We start from the raw sequence: 17,451 nt of genomic DNA on the forward strand, positions 1-17,451 counted from the left end.
TCTGCTTTGGAAAAATTTGAATGGGCCCTATATAATTATGGGAATCATTTATTTAAAGAGGTTAAAAATCACACAGTGGAGGATTGAGCCCTCCACTATCACCTGATGAAGGAGCGTCGCTCCGAAAGTTAGTGTGCTTCCAATTAAACCTGTTGAACTATAACCTGGTGTTGTGTGATTTTTAACTTTGTACACCCCAGTCCAATACCAGCATCTCCAAATCATGACTTTAAAAAGGTGTTTGACTGGAGTAATTTGTCATTTCTGTATAAAGCTAGATTTTTACTGTTAGATAAAGTAATGGCTGTAGAAATGTTAATGTTGATGTGGTGATAAGCTCCACCTAATTTGATGGTGACACATAGACTTTTGGTATATACATTTGAGATTTCATGCATTCTTAAGAGGAACCCATGTATTCCATGTCGCTCCTGATAGTCCTTCATATTCATGCCTAGCACACTAATGTAAGCTGTACCTACTGTTATCATGGAAGAACCTTCTGCTTAGAGTCATTACTGGTCTTTCCTCTCCCAACATAGTGAAACAGGCCATAGATCCAGTGTAGAGAAAGAAGAATTAGTGGTAGCAAACAACACAGATAAGGGCAGAGTGGTAGATGTTGTCTACATGAACTTTAGCGAAACCTTTGACAAGGTTCCGCATGGGAGATGAATTACTTACATTAAATCACAAGGGATTCAGGTGAGCTTTCCAATTGGATACAAAATTGGCTTGATGGTAGGAGACAGATGGTGGTGGAGGGTTGTTTTTCGGACTGGCAGCTTATGACCAGTGGTGTTCTGCAAGGATCAGTGCTGGGTTCACATATGTTTGTAATTTGCATAAACGATTTGGATGAGAATTTAGGAGATATAGTTAGTAAATTTGTGGATGACACCAAAATTGGTGGTATAGTTGACAGGGAAGAAGATTATCTAAGATTACAAAGTGAGCTTGATAAATTAGGCCAATGAGCTGAGGAGTGGCAGATGGATTTCAATTTGGATAAATGTAAGGTATTACATTTTAGTAAAGTCAACAAGGGCAGAACTTATACAGTTAATGGTAGGGCTGTGGGTAGTGTTGTCGACCAGACAGACCTAAGGGTTCAGGTACATAGTTCTTTGAAAGCTGCGTCATAGCTAGACAGAGTGATTAAGAAGACTTTGAGCATGCTTGCCTTCATTGCTCAGACCTTTGAGTATAGGAATTAGGATATCATGTTGAAATTATACAAGAGATTGGTGAGGCCACTTTTGGAGTACTGTGTACAGTTCTAATCACCCTGATATTGTTAAATTGGAAAGGGTTTAGAAAAGATTTCCCAGGATGTTGCCGGGACTGGAACGTTTGTGTTATAGGGAGAGGTTGGATAGGCTGGGACTTTTGTCACTGGAGCATAGGTGGTTGAGGGGTGACCTTATAGAGGTTTATAAAATCATGAGTGGCATGGATAGGATGAATAACAAACGTCTCTTCCCTAGGATTGGTGAGTTCAAAACTAGGAGGTGAGAGGAGAAAGATTTAAAATGGACATGAGGGCAACATCTTCACACAGATGGTGGTTCATGTGTGAAATGAACTGCCAGAGGAAGTGATAGATGCAGGTACAGTTGCAACACTTAAAAGACATTTGGATAGCACATAATATGAAAGGTTTAGAGGCATCTGGGCCAAATGCAGGCAAGTGGGACTAGATTAGTTTGGGAAACTTGATTGGCATGGACAAGTTGGACCAAAGAGTCTGTTTCCATGCTATATTACTCTATGACTCTATATCTTTATAACATCAGTTATAACTTAACTCACTGGAGGAAAAAGATCCACAAGTATGCCCCATCTCAATTATGGAAAAGATCAGCACATCAGTGCAAAAGATAAGGCTGATGCTTTCGTCACAATCTTTAGCCAGGAGGGCCGAATAGATGTTCCATTTTGGCCTCCTCCACATGATATCAAGAAACGGCAGGAGACACCGGATACTGCAAAGGCTATGGGCTCTGATAACATTCTGGCAATAGTACTGAAGACTTATGCTCCAGAATTTGTCACTCCTCTGGCCAAGCTATTCCAGTATGGTTACAACATGAACATCGACCCGACAATGTGGAAAATTGCCCAGGTATTTACTGCATGTAAAAAGTTCAACAAATTTAACCCAGCCAATTACTGCCACATCAGTCTCCCCTTAATCATAACTAAAGTAATGGAAGGTATCATCAACAGCGCTATAAAGCAGCACCTACTCAGCAAAAACCTGCTCAGTGGTTCCCAGTTTGGGTTCCGCTCGGGCCACTCAGCTCTTCACCTCATTATGGCCTTGGTTCAAATTTGGACAAAAAACTGCATTCAATTGAGTGTGGCATCAAAGAACGCAAGCAAAACTGGAATCAATTATCAGAGTATCAGGGGCAAATTGTCAGGTGATTGGAATCATACCTGACACATAGAAAGACAGTTGTGGTTGTTGGATATCAGTCATCTCAGCTCCAGAGGATCTCAGCAGGGACTCCTCAGGGTAGTCTCCTTGGCCTAACCATCTTCAACTGCGTCATCAATCGTCTTCCCACCATTATAAGGGCAGAAGTAGGGATCTTAATCAATGATTGCACATTTGTCCAAATGCAAAAAGATCTGGACAATATCCAGGCTTGGGCTGACCAGTGACAAGTAACATTCGCGACATACAAATGCCAGGCAATGACCATCATCAATAGCAGACAATCTAACCACCGCCCCTTGATATTCAATGGAGTCACCATTACTGAATCTCCCACTGTCAACATCCTGGGGGTTACCATTGACCAGAAACTCAACTATACTCACCACATAAACACAGTGGCTACAAGTGCAGGTCAGAGCCTAGGAATACTGCAGCAAGTAACTCACCTCCGACTCCCCAAAGCCTGTCCACCCGCTACAAAGACACAAGTCAGGACTGTAATGGAATTCTCCCCACTTGCCTGGATGACTGCAGCTCCAACAACACTCAAGAAGCTTGATACCATCCAGGACAAAGCAGCCCGCTTGATTGGCACCACAACCACAAGCATACACTCCCTTCACCAATGACGCTCAGTAGAAGCAGTGTGTACCATCTACAAGATCCACTACAGAAATTCACCAAAGATCCTCAGACAGCACCTTCCAAACCTATGACCACTTCCATCTAGAAGGACAAGGGCAGCAGATACATGGGAACACCAACACCTTCATGTTCCCTTCCAAGCCACTCACCATCCTGACTTGGAAATATATCACTGTTCCTTCACTGTTGCTGGGTCAAAATTCTAGAATTCCCTCCCTAATAGCATTGTGGGCCAATGCAGAGAGGTTGACTGCAGCAGTTCAAGAAAGCAGCTCACCACCAACTTCTCAAGGGCAATTAGGGACAGGCAATAAATGCTGACCAACCAGCAACACCCATATCCCACAAATAAATAGCTAAAAAAGAGATATGGCATTCACTTGTTTGTAATTCCTTTTTATACCATTGCTTCAACTATTTCCTTATTAAGGTTAAGCAGATTTTACTCATACTGTAAATTTGTTAATCATGTGAAATGAGTGATACATATAGATACTACCAGTACAGAGTTAATGGGGACAAAAAAAGACAACTGTTGCCTCAATGTTAGTACTTTTTGGGGTGGGCTCATTGCTAGTTATGGACCAGTTAATGTACTGCTTGGTTCATTAAATGATAGCAGTTGCCAAAATACTGAAATGTAGGTATTTCAACAGAAATTGCTGGAAAAGCTTAACAGGTCTGGCAGCATCTGTGGAGAGAAATCAGAGGTAACATTTTGGATCAAGAGACCCTTCTTCAGAACACTTGGAGACCCTGGACAGACAAAGGAGTGGATAACAATCTGGCTAGGAGAGTGAGTAGATATTAATTAGTGGCTAACAATAAGTTGTGTGTGAGTAGACTATGTGATAACAAGGCCTGGTGTGTGAGGGTTGGGATAAGGACATGTGAGAGCTCAAGCCCTAAAATTATTGAATTTGATCTTGAGTCCAAAGGTCTTCAAGGTCCCCAAGTGGAAATTAAGTGCTGTTTTTTCAGGATGCACTTCGCTTCACTGGAGCACTGCAGCAAACCTGAGAGAGAGATATTGGCCAGAGAACAGGGTAGTGTGTTGAAATGCCACTTGGGATGAATGAAGATTGTGTTGTATTGGTAACATCACAAGACTAATAATCCAGTGACTAAATTAATCCTGTGCGGAATATGGTTTGCAATGCTACCATCACAAACTGATGGAATTTCAATTTGGCATTGGACATACATATAGATAATAATGAAACGGTGTAGGTTAGATGGCATCAGATTAATTTCGTGGGTCGGCGTAATATCGAGGGCCAAAAGGCCTGTACTACTCCATAAAGTACTATGTTCTATGTTGTTTCATCAATCTTGATAATGGTGATAATGATAACTATCATTGATTTTTGTTGCAAAAAATCCATTTAGTTTGTGGATACAGTTTGTGGAAGTACTTTCCCAAGGAGCAGTGAAACATCCATTATTGCCTAAAATTTAGTGCTGATCTAACTATGTATTCCATGTTAGGGACCAAATGAAAATTAGGTGCCAACACACAACAGGGAATTAAAGCACAAGGTGAGCCAATCCCTCTAATCCAATCTCTGACCCTCAATCTGCAATCTAATCGATCACATTCTGTTTTCCGTGTTTTATGATGTCAAAAATAAACTTGTCCATGTTAAAATGTATTGTTGACAGAATGAATAAAAACCTCTTTCCAGCAACATTGCCAAGGAATTGTTCCTGTAGTAATGCTCTGATCTTCCCTCTTGAGTAACAAGGAGTTGGCAAGTTTGTTCATTTCTGTTACAATTTATCAGCAATCCATTTCTTGTTTTGAAAACACTCTGTCTCACCGTACTTGTGTGAATGTATCAGGGTGAAAGGAAATCTGACACTGGCAATAAATGTACCTGCATTAATCATATCAAGCTGAAAACGACACATCTTGTGGTTTGGTAATACAGAACTTGTGGAATGCTGAAATTAATTAAGCTATGTGATATGTTGTGGCAGGTATCCAGAAAAATCCCCTTTATTGCTGTTTACTGAACTGATAATTGTTTGTTTCTGATACCCCTGCCTGATCACTTTGGCCTGAACTTTACAGCCCCCTTCACCTGCAGATTTGAAGATCGAGTAGGGCTCATGAAATGCAGCCCACGTCCTGCCCAATGCTTTTCTGCTTACCCTCAGTGTTTCTCCTGGGTTGCAGGGCCTGTGGATGTATAGCCCAGCCAGTTTGTCCTTGGATCTATTGAGACTCGTAAATGGCCTTTTAACTGGCTTATCCTGCCCCCAAGTTAGATGGTTAGCAGAAATCCTGCCCTGAGTCAATTCACATAAAATGGATGCAGGGTAGCCAACTTTATCATAGGCTGACTTCTGATTGACTAGAGTGGTGGGTAAGGGGAACTATAAAGAAATGTCCCAGTCTGTCATCGACTGAGAAAGGCTGGTGAAGTTTCAGGCGAGTGAGCATTAAGAAGCAAAGTGTTTACCCCACTTAGATTTTTTTGTGAAATTTGAGTTGTTACAATGATAATTTGAAAATAGGGATTTGCTCAATTAAAATACCGATAAGCTAGCAAAGGAAAATGGTGAAACTAAACAGGGAAAGGTGTTCATCATTGTGAAGGACTCAAATAGCAGATGTTCATTTGTTTGGAAATTAGATGGAAGGAAAGTGGGCTTCAATATTTTCACCCAGATCTTAATATGATTAAGGAAAAAGATACCAGAAAAGACAACTTATACATGTAAAGCATATGTGGATTAAAAAAAAAACTAGGTCGCCAATTGTGATTTGTTCAGCATCATGATTGGACTTTTCTGTATCAAGTTTACACTTAGTCGAACATTTATACTTTAAGGTACCCTTTAATTAAGCCTATGTTATATTTGGTTTCAATCCCATAGTATTGTGTAAGAAAGGCAGGGCTCCATATAATAAGTTAGTCATCCTTACAGTAATGTCAAGTGCAATGCTGGTCAGAATTGGGAGTGCCAAGCTAGTTCCACGAGAATGTTTTGGCATGATGTGTGATTTCAAGACCCTGAGAACCATTTGAGAGATGTGTGGTACTAACTTTCCATAGATGCACAGAGGTACCTTTATTGCACCCCATAATTTTAATTTTCCCTCTTAATTTTCTCCAATTATTGTAATTATTGTTTCTTTAGCCTACTGATGAAGCACAAATGTTTATTAAGAGTACTTGGCAATTTATATTGCAGCGATTATGGTCAATAATATATTCTTCCATTGTTGAATCTTTAATTGTTCAGAATTTTAATTGGATAATTATACCCAATTACTTGGATTTAATTTGTGCTGCCATCATCATTATATTTGCTCTGCACTTAGGTTATTCATATTTAATTATTAAAATAATGAAACATCTTTAATAATCTTCACAGTTCCCTAGTTCAGCCTATGAACAGCCCTAGAGATGAACTGGCATTGTGCTACCCCAGTATAGTAGATAACCTTGCCCTATCACTTATTGAGCTCATGAGACCAGGCTTAGCTCCTTAAAAAGCCGATCACTCTGGAACGATTAGGAAAAGAAAGTCATTTGATCTCGTTGATATCATTTTCTATCAAGCTGAAGTCTGAGGCTTATGCTCATTTCTTCCTTGTTGCAGGCTGAGACTATAGATAAAAGAATGGGAGAAAGTACTGTAAATAAGGGTCTTATCTTCTTCAGCCACAACCAATGATTACATTTACAGTACTTTATTAATTAGGACTTTCAATTATCAGCATGACAGGGAATTCCCAAGTACTTTTGTGTCTTGAACCAGAAGGAGAAAAAAAACAACCTGCTAGCATTTTCTTTAACAATGATTTATTGGTCCCATTTTCAAAAATCTCTCATGTTCCACATCAGCTGTTCAGCTATTGTATTTTTTCAACATAGCTTTCTGCAACCACAAATATCTGTGGGTGTGTAGATTGTTTGAGTAATCACAGTGCTTTAATCTGCACTTTTAAGTGCAGAGAGGTCTGATTATAGGTAGCTCTCGGAGCACTAAATCAGCTAATAACTTCAACCAGCACTGTTACTCAAAATAGATGATATTTAATACTTTTTTATGCAAACTTTAGCTCTTTCATAATATGAAACAACAAGTGTTTGAAAGGGACACTCAGCAAAGTGCTGGCTGATGTCACCACATTCCCGTGCTTGGTTAATATTCTACTTTTCTGATAAACTACTGTCTCACCCACTTCCTGTCTGGTAACATATTCAAAAGCAAGTATTTAATAAATGATACATTAGGAAGTTAAACTGTTGGCCATTGTGAAGGCTATGTGAGGAGTTATGGACTTGCAAGATGCCATAGCCCTGTTAGTTGCTAAGCCACCAATGTAATTTCAAAGGGAAAGATGAAGTGTACATGCTTCGTGGATTCTTTTCAGATTAATTATTGGTTTGATTTCAAGTTTAGGGTCTTCTGTCAAACACCTTTGAGTGAAAATTCCACTTTTAAGGATTTCAGAACAAAGGTTTAGTAAGCTTATCATAATCTCACACTTTTGGTCTCTCTGACTGCAAAGCTAATGAGGATGGAATTCCAGTGGAGCTTTTGACAAGTTAGAGCTTTCTGACATCAGCATTTCTTTAATATTGAGAGGACAGGAGTTCTGTTCTTTTACGTTATCCATAAAAATTGAATTAAGCCCTTCTATTTGGTGCCACTTGCTCTTCCAATTGTACATTTTACTATAAAGCTTCAAACACATTCAATTGCTTTAAAATCGACCACAGTCTCACATGACATGAGTGTTAAAATGGAATTGTGCATCTGTCCATACACTATGTACTGGAAAGCCAAAGCTTTTTTGGTGTTGCAAATGGGAAGATCAGTGTCAATGGACGCCCATACCAAGAAAATGTTACATCGAGATCTTTTTTTTAATGATTCCTATTTCTTTAAACATTTTTTGTCCTGAACAGTGGAGACATTCTTTCATTGTTTAGATGTTAAGACTAGCTCATCGTTATGATAATTAAAAGGTAAATATCCGGTGGGTTCATTGCACCTTGTAGGTCTATGAACAGTGCTCTCAACTATAACTCCACATTCACCATCTAACTTATTAGGAACATGATCCTTGCATACTCGATCACTCAAAAATGATCCTGCACAGCATAGTTAAACTCAAATTCCTTTTGTTGACGATAACCCCCTTCCATAGGCATTTCTTTGTGTTACCTCTTTGCTTACTTATTTTTAATTTAACCTATTTTCCTCATCAACCTTTTCAGAGATGCTATTACAGACCTCTGGAGCAGGTGAGTCTTGAACCCAGGTCTACTTAGTTCAGGGATAGGGACATTACCTCTGTGCTATACCAGGGTCCTCTCCTTCTTTGCTTGCTTGGACTCCAACAGAGAAATGGGAGTGGGGACTCATTGACATACTTGCGAAGGCCATTGTTCAGCTACTCTTGTCATTGTTTCATCTTGTCTCCCAGCCAACTTTCCAACTCCAGACCAACTTATGTCTAAGCGGCTTGATTGCATCTTGTCATGGAGATCCGTTGCCAGCACTTCCAGTTGTTTGATGTTTTTCCCACTATCAAATGGGTGCCTTGAAAAGAGGGTTGTGTGTGGAAATCTGGCTTCACAACATACTTCCCCATAATGTAGAACAAAAGTGACAATTCAAGGGGCCACTGTTGTCTTGGTCACTGACAGAGATATAGCAAACACTAAGTTACACTAAGGCTAAATTTGATAAAAGTATTAAATGTAGGTGCTTTTAGTTGGCAACTTTTATCCTGATTGCAAGGATGATCATCGTCATTAATATTAAATTCTACTGAACTGGAAATGGCTTTAATTTGCTGTGGGATCTACTCTCAGGCATGTAAGCATTTACACTGTAGAAGATGAAGGCCTCACATTCTTATCCATTTTTAAGAATGTGACTTCCAGTCTATTCAAGCTGAAATGTTCAATCTTCCCCAGGGCAGATGTTTCACAGATTTCAAAATGTGTCGTGGCACCAAGCTCCAGTCAAGAAGCACGCGCCCTTTAAGACCCAGCTGCAGCCTTTAAGAACTGTTGGCTGACCCGATTTTTTGCTTTTGGCATTCAGCCAGCACTGAGGCCACACTATTCATGTATGTTTTTCCTTCACGCGGAACCCATTCTAGTGTCGGGAAGCAGCCGAAATTAGAAAAACCGACTAGGCCCATTACCCTCACACCAGGAAGAGTACACGCGGTATGGCATTCACAGCCCAGACTTTAGTAGCTCCCCGTACTTCTGAGCCAGCCTCCTGGCACTATAATTTAACGTGGAATGTTATCACAATGATATCTTAATTAAAACTATCATCGATTAGGACATTCCAGTATAGACATAGACACTACTGCACAGATTATGCAGCTTGTATCAAGCCTCCCAGTGCCAAAACTGCAATTTTGCACTGTGACAGTTCAAATTATCTTGACACATTAAATGTTTCTGTGGGAGATTAACACTTAGTAGCTGTAACCATTGATAGACTGGTTAGAGTTTAGACTAGTTTTGAGAAAGAAGTTGTGTTTTAGGATCTTAGAATTGTTATTTTTTCTGTTGCTGGTGACGTTGCTACAACTCGAGTTTTTTTTCTGCTCAATTGTTCACACCCTTATTATAGTATCCTGTCCGGCCTTCCTGTAGACTCTTATAATGTATTCACCAAGTGCTGTGTATCTAAATCTGATTTATCTCAAAGCAGTGCAAAGATGGTTCCAAATTCCAAATCGAAATAATTATAATTATAGAACTTTAAAGCATTTTAAACTTACACAATTTCAACATTGTGTGCCACAATGTCATGGTTTCTTGGGTCAAACACCATTGCCGGTATGATATGGTTTGAATGTTGCCCTATAAGTTGGCTCATGAAACATATGTTGAGACAGATGTATTGTATTTTATTAAGAAGACTAACTATTTACATGGCTACAATATCACAGACTTTTACATAGTCTGGGGTCTGTACTTGCTGATATTACTGTACATTATAGTAGCATGACTGACCGGACTGTACTGACATTGCATTCAGAGAGTGATTGAAGACAAACTTGGCACCTTTTATACCTGAACGTCAGAGGCATGATGCCATGTAACTGTCTTAAATGTACACTGACTGGCTGGTATGGAATCTTTCAAGAAGACAACTCATTTGTGGCCTTTCCATAGAGGCACAAGTCATCTCTGGAATCCTTGTGTCTGTGTTAGGTATGATATTTAACTTTGTTGATCCATTCACAGACTCAAGCAGAATAATGTAGATTAACTCCTATTGAATACCATAAATCATAAGGTTGTTGATTCTTCATCTACTGTCAATTTACACACATAATCTAAACTGGCCCACACTTTTACGTTCATTTTCAATAGAATTACTTAATCGATAGCTGCCTATGTCAGTCCAATGCTGCATTTCCCAAAATATAAGCAGTCCTGGATTGCTGACACATCTGCCTAAACTGAAGCTCGCCTTAGAGGGATCAGTGATCTTGATTTAGTTATGATGCGATTATGTACAAAAGTCTTGTAAAGTCTTTACATGTAAAAGGCTTTCTGACACAGGATGGAGTCTCAGTGGGAGCCCTCCTGAAGGATGGACTTGCGTGAGATGCACAAAGAAAGATAATAGTAAATGTGGGACACGTTGGAAAGCAATATTTTGTGCTCTGCAACATCACACTAACTGTTTGATGTGATACTGCTTGGTAGGCTTGCTGTGCCAGATTCACTGCATTCAGTTTTCTCCTCCTGTATCTGATTGTTGAGTAATCAAAGTACAGTGCACAGCATTCGGTTCACTGATGACCTTCTGTCAGAAATGGCTATCAGACTGAGCACCCTCATTGTACTCACCTCATACAGCAGCTCCTCCAATTTGCCTTCTATCAAATATGGGGAGGTCAAGTCTGTCATCTGTGCTTCACCAGCATTTGCCAACAAACTGTTGCTTCATATCTTGAAATTAGCTTGCTTTTGAATCCCCCTACCTTTAAGCAACCTTCAAAAGTGCAAGTAAATTTATATGCTTTTAAGTACAGTTTGTTTTAAAGATCCAGCAGATTTTACCTTACTGTCCAAGTACTGTTGCAATCATATTTTTCTTCAGTGCTGGCCTATTGGGCCATAGCCCATATTGTGAATGGATCCTGCCTTGCAGGAACTTAGTCTCTATTATCTTATTCATAGTTTTTGTGCCATTTCTCATTCCACAATATGAAAAGTCATTTTTTTTTAAACAGCTTGTGGTAGAACCAACTAGGGAACAGGCATTTCTGGATTTAGTGATGCATCATGAGGAAGACTGGTTGAGGGAGCTGAAGGTGAAGCAACCTCTAGGGAACAGTGACCATAATATGATAGAATTCACCCTGCAGTTTGAGAGGGAGAAGATTGAACCAGATGTAATGGTATTACAGTTGAGTAGAGGTAACTACAAGGATATGAGGGAGGAGCTGGCCAGAGTTGATTGGAAGGGGTGCCTAGCAGGGAAAATGGTGGAACAGGAGCTTATAAGAAGAATGGGGAGGCACAGCAGAAAATCATCTCCAGGAAAAAGAAACATACTGAGGGGAGGATGAGGCAACCATGGCTGATAAGCACAGCATAAAAGCAAAAGAGAAAGCATACAGTGTGGAGAAGACTAGTGGGGAGCCAGAGAATTAGGAAGCCTTTAAAAACAAACTGGTGATGACTAAAATAGCAATAGGTTGGGGGGATGATGAGAAGTGAGATTAAGCTGGGTAGTAATATGTAAGAAGATTGTAAAAGTTTTTTAGACATACAAAAGATAAAAGAGAAGCAAGAGTGGACATTGGGCTGCTGGAAAGTGAGGTTAGATAAGTAGTAATAGGGAACAAAGAGGACACAAATAAATACTTTACATTGGTTTTCACAGTCAAAAACATCAGCAATTTACCCAATCTTTAAGAGAGTAAGGAGGCAGAGGTGAGTATAGTGGCCATCACTTAGTAGAAAGTGCTGGGGAAACTGAAAGTTCTGAAGGTGAATAAATCACTCGGACTGGATGGGCTACATCCCAGAGCCCTGCAGGAGGTAGCTAGTGAGATTGTAGAGGCATTGGTAGTGATATGTTAGAAATCAGTGGAGTCAGGGAAGGTCCCAAAGGATCGGAAAATGGCTAATGTAATAGCCCTGCTTATGAAGGGAGGGAGGCAGAAGAGAGGAAACTATAACCTGGTTAGCCTGACCTCACAGACGAGATTGCTGATTACTTGGAAGTGCCTGGTTAAATATGGCAGAGTCAGCATGACTTTTTCAGGGGCAGGTCATGGCTGACAATTCTGGTAGAATTCTTTGAGGAGGTAACAAACAAGTTGGAAAAGGAGAGCCAGTGGGCATGACCTATCTGGATTTCCAGAAGGCCTTTGAAAGGGTACCACATAGGAGGCTGATTAATATGATAAGAGCCTATGGTGCCAGGGGCAAGATACTAGCATAGATAGAGAATTAGCTGACTGGCAGAAGACAGAGAGTAAGAATAAAGTTTTTTTTTCGTTAGCAGCTGGTGACTAGTGGATTTCCGCAGGGATCTGCGTTGAAGCCACAACTATTCACATAATATATTAGCAATCTGGACCAAGGAACTGAGGGCATTGTTGCTAAGTTTGCAGATGACACAAAATAGGTAGAGTGACAGGTAGTGTTGAGGAGGCAAGGAGGCTGCAGAGGGACTTGGACAGGCGAGGTGACTGGGCAAAGAAGTGGCAGATGGAACATGATATGGCAAAGTGTGAGGTTATACAGTTTGGTAGGAAGAATAGAGGCATTAACTATTTTCTAAATGAGGAATGGCTTTGGAAATCTGAAGCACAGAGGGATTTGAGAGTCCTAATACAGAATTCTCTTAAGCTTAGCCATGCAGGTTCAGTTTGCAGTTTGGAAGGCAAATGCAATTTTAGAGTTCAATTTAAGAGGGCAAGAATACAAGAGTGGAGATGTACTGCCTACGCTTTGTAAGGTGCTATTCAAACTGCATTTGGACTTTTGTGATCAGTTTCAGGCCTATATCTAAGAAAGGATGATCGGCATTGGAGAGAGTCCAGAGGAGGTTTACAAGAATAATTTAGGGGATACTGGGTTTATCATATGAGGAGCAGCTGAGGACTTTGGGTTTTATACTTGATAAGGTTCAGAAAGATGAAGGGAGATCTGATTGAAACTTACAAAATATTGATAGACCTAGATAGAGCAGTCGTGGAGAAGAGGTTTTCACTGGTAAGAGAGACTAGGGTCCAAGGGCGCAGCGTGAGTGAAGGGATAATGCTTTAGAACTGAGATAAAGAGAGATTTCTTCAGCCAGAGGGTGATGAATCTATGGAACTCATTGTCACAGACAACTGCGGAGACCAAGCCATTGAATGTATTTAAGACATAGATAGGCTCTTGATTGTAAGGGGATCACAGGTATATGGGCAGGAGAAGGGAGAGTGGAACTGAGAAATATATCACCCATGACCAATTGGCAGAGCAGACACTAAAGCCTAATTCTGCTCCTGTATCTTCTGGTCTTATGGTCTAAAATATGTAAAAATATTCTTGTGTTATTTTGTTAATAGGTGTGAAATGATTATAATCCTTTATGACAGTCTAGAGTTCACTGGATTACATATTACTATCAATCGTGTGTGCTGTCTCCAATGCAGTGTATGGTACCTTCTGGTTTTAGCAAACTTGGCAGACTGGTTCAGTTCTGACAGATAAATCCAGTGGGAAGTTGTATCAAAAATACAGAGATATGTTCTCCCCACTATTCCCATTCCCCCTACACAATTTCTCACAGTTGCCTGGACTCTGTATATGACAGGAAATAATGGCAAGCTAACACACAAGGATGCCTTCCAATCCCCATGGATTTTGTAGTAGTCTCCCTGTCATTTATGAGCATTTCCAAAGCTGACAGAATATCTCTAGTGATCTTATATTGGTGGTTGCAGAAAGATATGTTGAAGAAGGAAAGGATTAGCTATGGTGTGCATTTACTGGCGCTGTGGCTGCTTTTATATTGATATTTATAAGTCCCAACGAACCCTGATCAGCAGGAAGTTAGTTAAGGTGTCTTTTCCACAAGAATCATCGTGTTGTTTATACGCAGATCAAGTGAACTGGCTACTGATCTGCAGTTAAAGCTCCACTTGTGTTGTTCTGTGATTAGCCAGGAGAAGGTGTGCAAGAGCAGTTTGAGGTGACACATTGTGATAATTCTCCTCCCTGTGGTGGACCTTACCGTTACACACTGGGCTCCTAATTCCCTTCCAATCAATTCTGAAATCTGTAATATAGTGAAACTTGTCAAAAATGAAAGGCGGAGAGGAAAGAATTGCTTTCATGTCTCATACTATATTGAGCCTCTCATCCTTCAGGTGCTTCACTCGGCAAATTGCTTTGAAGTGCTTCGGTTATTATTCTGTAAACAAGAGTTTTTTTTCATTTGCCATTTCATAGATGACAGCCTCCTGACCGTATTCAAAAACTAACAATGAAATTAAAGAAAACCTGTGAAAAAAATTGCTCCCACAAGATAATCGATTGAGTTTAGGATCGAAAATTCAAATTTGTCACTGCCTTTTCTTTTCAGGAGAAAAATACAGAAACAAGAGCTGCCAGTATATTCTTGCACAACAGTTGGCAGATACTCTGTGATACTGCTTCCAATTACGTCCATACGTTGAAAGGTAGCAAACTAGCTAAGACCACATCAGTTTATTGCGTATTTAGTCCGGCTATTTTCTACATGTGAATAATGCTTGTTAGCTCGGCAACTTGAAGACATTCTAGCTTCAGACAGGCTAATCTTCAGATAATTGTAAGTTTACTTCAATAGAATATTTGTTGGAAAATGCATTGCAATTTGTTTCCATCTTCAACAGTAGATGCAAATGTAATAAATGCACTTTTCATTTGATTTAACATCAGCAAAACAAGCTGATTTATGGCTGTATCACATTTTAGATTATTTGAAGGTCATTCTATCTGTAAAATCTTGAGGCCTGTTTCCTTCTCTGAGTGCCTCTTCCACTTGCAGTCATGCTTTAAAAGTGTCACAGTGATCCCACCAAAGTCGACGATGTAACATGCCTTCCAGTCAACCAGATCTGGCAAAAACAAAGTGGAATACTTTTGCTCTTGCAGACTTCTGCAGCAATCTTTCATTGTAGGGATGGCTAACTTCAAGCCCAGTGCGGTAGAAGATTGAAGCTCATGAGCCACCACAGAACATGCAAACAAGAGTGACCCCTTAATTGATACTAGAGTGTTCATATCAGTATCGGTGAATGGGTGAACAAAAGATATGAGACACTGGTGCAAATAGCCTTGCGGGATGTTAGGGTCCTGTTCTCCAACACAATGCATCATCTATAATATTCCGCAATGAATGTATCAAAAAATCCTCAATGTGAACATTGCACTTCGAGAGTTGCTGGAAATCCAAACTGTAAAATTCAGGGTGGTCTTAACATTACTGCAGCTGTCTTCAATACTCCTGAACATGCTGCTAGAAAACATTTGGGCTCCGAAGGAAGAACTTGTCCGATTGCAGTGCTCGATTAGCATGCAGTAATTTTGTTTTTAATTTATGTAGTCTGGTTTGGGTTTATTAAAACTGTTTACTCTAGTCATAGCTCTTGGGTTTTAAAATGGTACAATGCCAAGTGAAATTGCTAATAGGGATACAATTATACAGTTTCAAACCAATTTTTATATAGTGTTACAGATGTTTAAACATATCCTTTGTGTTTTTTTTCTTGACTGATATTTTAAAATTCTTTACTTGTCAGTGTCAATATGAATAGTTTAATTGCATTAGGCTCAGCTAGTTGAAACCTGATAGGAGAATCTGTCGCTCTTTTACCTGTTTATAAAGTTGTGGTCAGCTTGTCAGCAAAGAAACAGATGCATTCTTTGTTTTATGTCACTGAACTGAGGACAAAACTTAATCAAGAATTAGAAAACATACACTGCTCAAAATCAGCTTCAAGCCTGGATAATCTATCACAAAGTTATTAACTTTTCATGTTCGATCTAAACAGATTTGAAAAGTCGTCATTCATAGCTCAGGTTTCTTGAATGTTGAAAGTGAGATGTGCCAGAACATTTGATTAAATTTAGCTGGTTGCAGTCAATCTGCAGAAGCAGCAGTGCTTTCAAAGAAGCTTGATGTGTGCATTTGACACTTTTAAAGTTTACATTGTGCAAAATTAATCTTTCATATAAGAACATAACATTTCCTGTCAAAAGAACTTTTTTTTAGGCGACAAAGGGAAAATTGAAAATAATACAATGCAGCACAGTAGCAAAATCAAAAGATATGGGTGACTGGGACTGGGTATTCACTCCTGATGAGTGGGGTTTGAGTTGTAAGTCCCAGGTTTGCTTGCTATTGACTCTGGTGGCTCAGTTTTGAATTCTTTTCCTGAGTTTCTTGACTTGACCACTAGATGGTGCACCACTCAGACACTACCTGCGCTATATGGGGAGGAATGTTGAGAGAATGTTGACAGTCACAATAACAAGCTGTCATTATATTTGTGACAAGAATATGTTGAGGCAAAATCGTTCATTGCCCACCAAATGGGGGATTGAGTAATTTACATACAGAATATGTAATATTATGTCATATCAGCATAAATAGACCGACTGGCTTGTGGCTTGAGAGGCAGCATTTGTGAAATTGTTTATCCTGTGAGAAACTTATCGGAGACAAACTAGTTTCAGATCTTGGCTGAAGATGTTGAGACAAATTGATGGTTGCCCATTTACAGTTAATATCTTTTTTGGGTGGAGTGCTAAGGGAGTAGGGGACATGGGATGGGTTTCAGCTGATGCTGTTAGATGTTGAAGCAAGGAAATGGGAAATAATTTTATTAGTTTAAATACAATATGACAAACCTCAATATCTTCTACCTATACATGAGGAACAGTGACTGAAATTTGATTTTACCATGGGTATCTATGGAAGCAAGACAAGTTTTAGCAATTATGCTGCTGGAGCAAAAGATCAAATTAATCATTTGTAATTTACTTGATTTGATTTTAACTTATGATGCACTTCGACTCACAAGAATTAGTCAAAAATGCTGTTGACATTCAAAGTTGGTTGTTAGGATTGTGAAAATAAAACTACTTCATATGGAGAAAAAAAACACATGGGTAATTCTTCAAAAAAGGTAGTAACTTTGCTCTTTCATCCACACTCTCCCCCAAAAACCTGAGGGGTGAAGTCATTCTCCTTGTTACATTATTTCGATTTTCGTTCATTTAATGATTAAACTGCTACTGTATTGTGAGGGTTCCAGATTTTTTTTGCTGTCGTTCCCCGAAGTGTTACTGTATCTTGTTCTT

At 39.5% G+C, this 17,451-nt stretch overlaps 1 long non-coding RNA gene across 2 annotated transcripts in view; it reads left to right on the forward strand.

Moving 5' to 3' along the window:
* Positions 1 to 17,451, forward strand: part of LOC148145327 (uncharacterized) — a 283,805-nt gene that overhangs the window by 196,930 nt on the left and 69,424 nt on the right. Inside the window, exon 1 of one of the 2 annotated variants that reach the window (XR_015761424.1) lies at positions 14,836 to 14,914. The exons of the other annotated variant lie outside the window; for it this stretch is intronic. This is a non-coding gene — a long non-coding RNA (uncharacterized LOC148145327). Of the gene's footprint in view, positions 1 to 14,835; positions 14,915 to 17,451 lie in introns of those variants that run through there. 2 annotated transcript variants of the gene reach the window in all.

This window comes from Chiloscyllium plagiosum, unplaced genomic scaffold (genome assembly GCF_037043375.1).
Source record: "Chiloscyllium plagiosum isolate Xiang-an unplaced genomic scaffold, Cpla_swu_hap1 HiC_scaffold_25, whole genome shotgun sequence".
NCBI lineage: Eukaryota > Metazoa > Chordata > Chondrichthyes > Orectolobiformes > Hemiscylliidae > Chiloscyllium > Chiloscyllium plagiosum.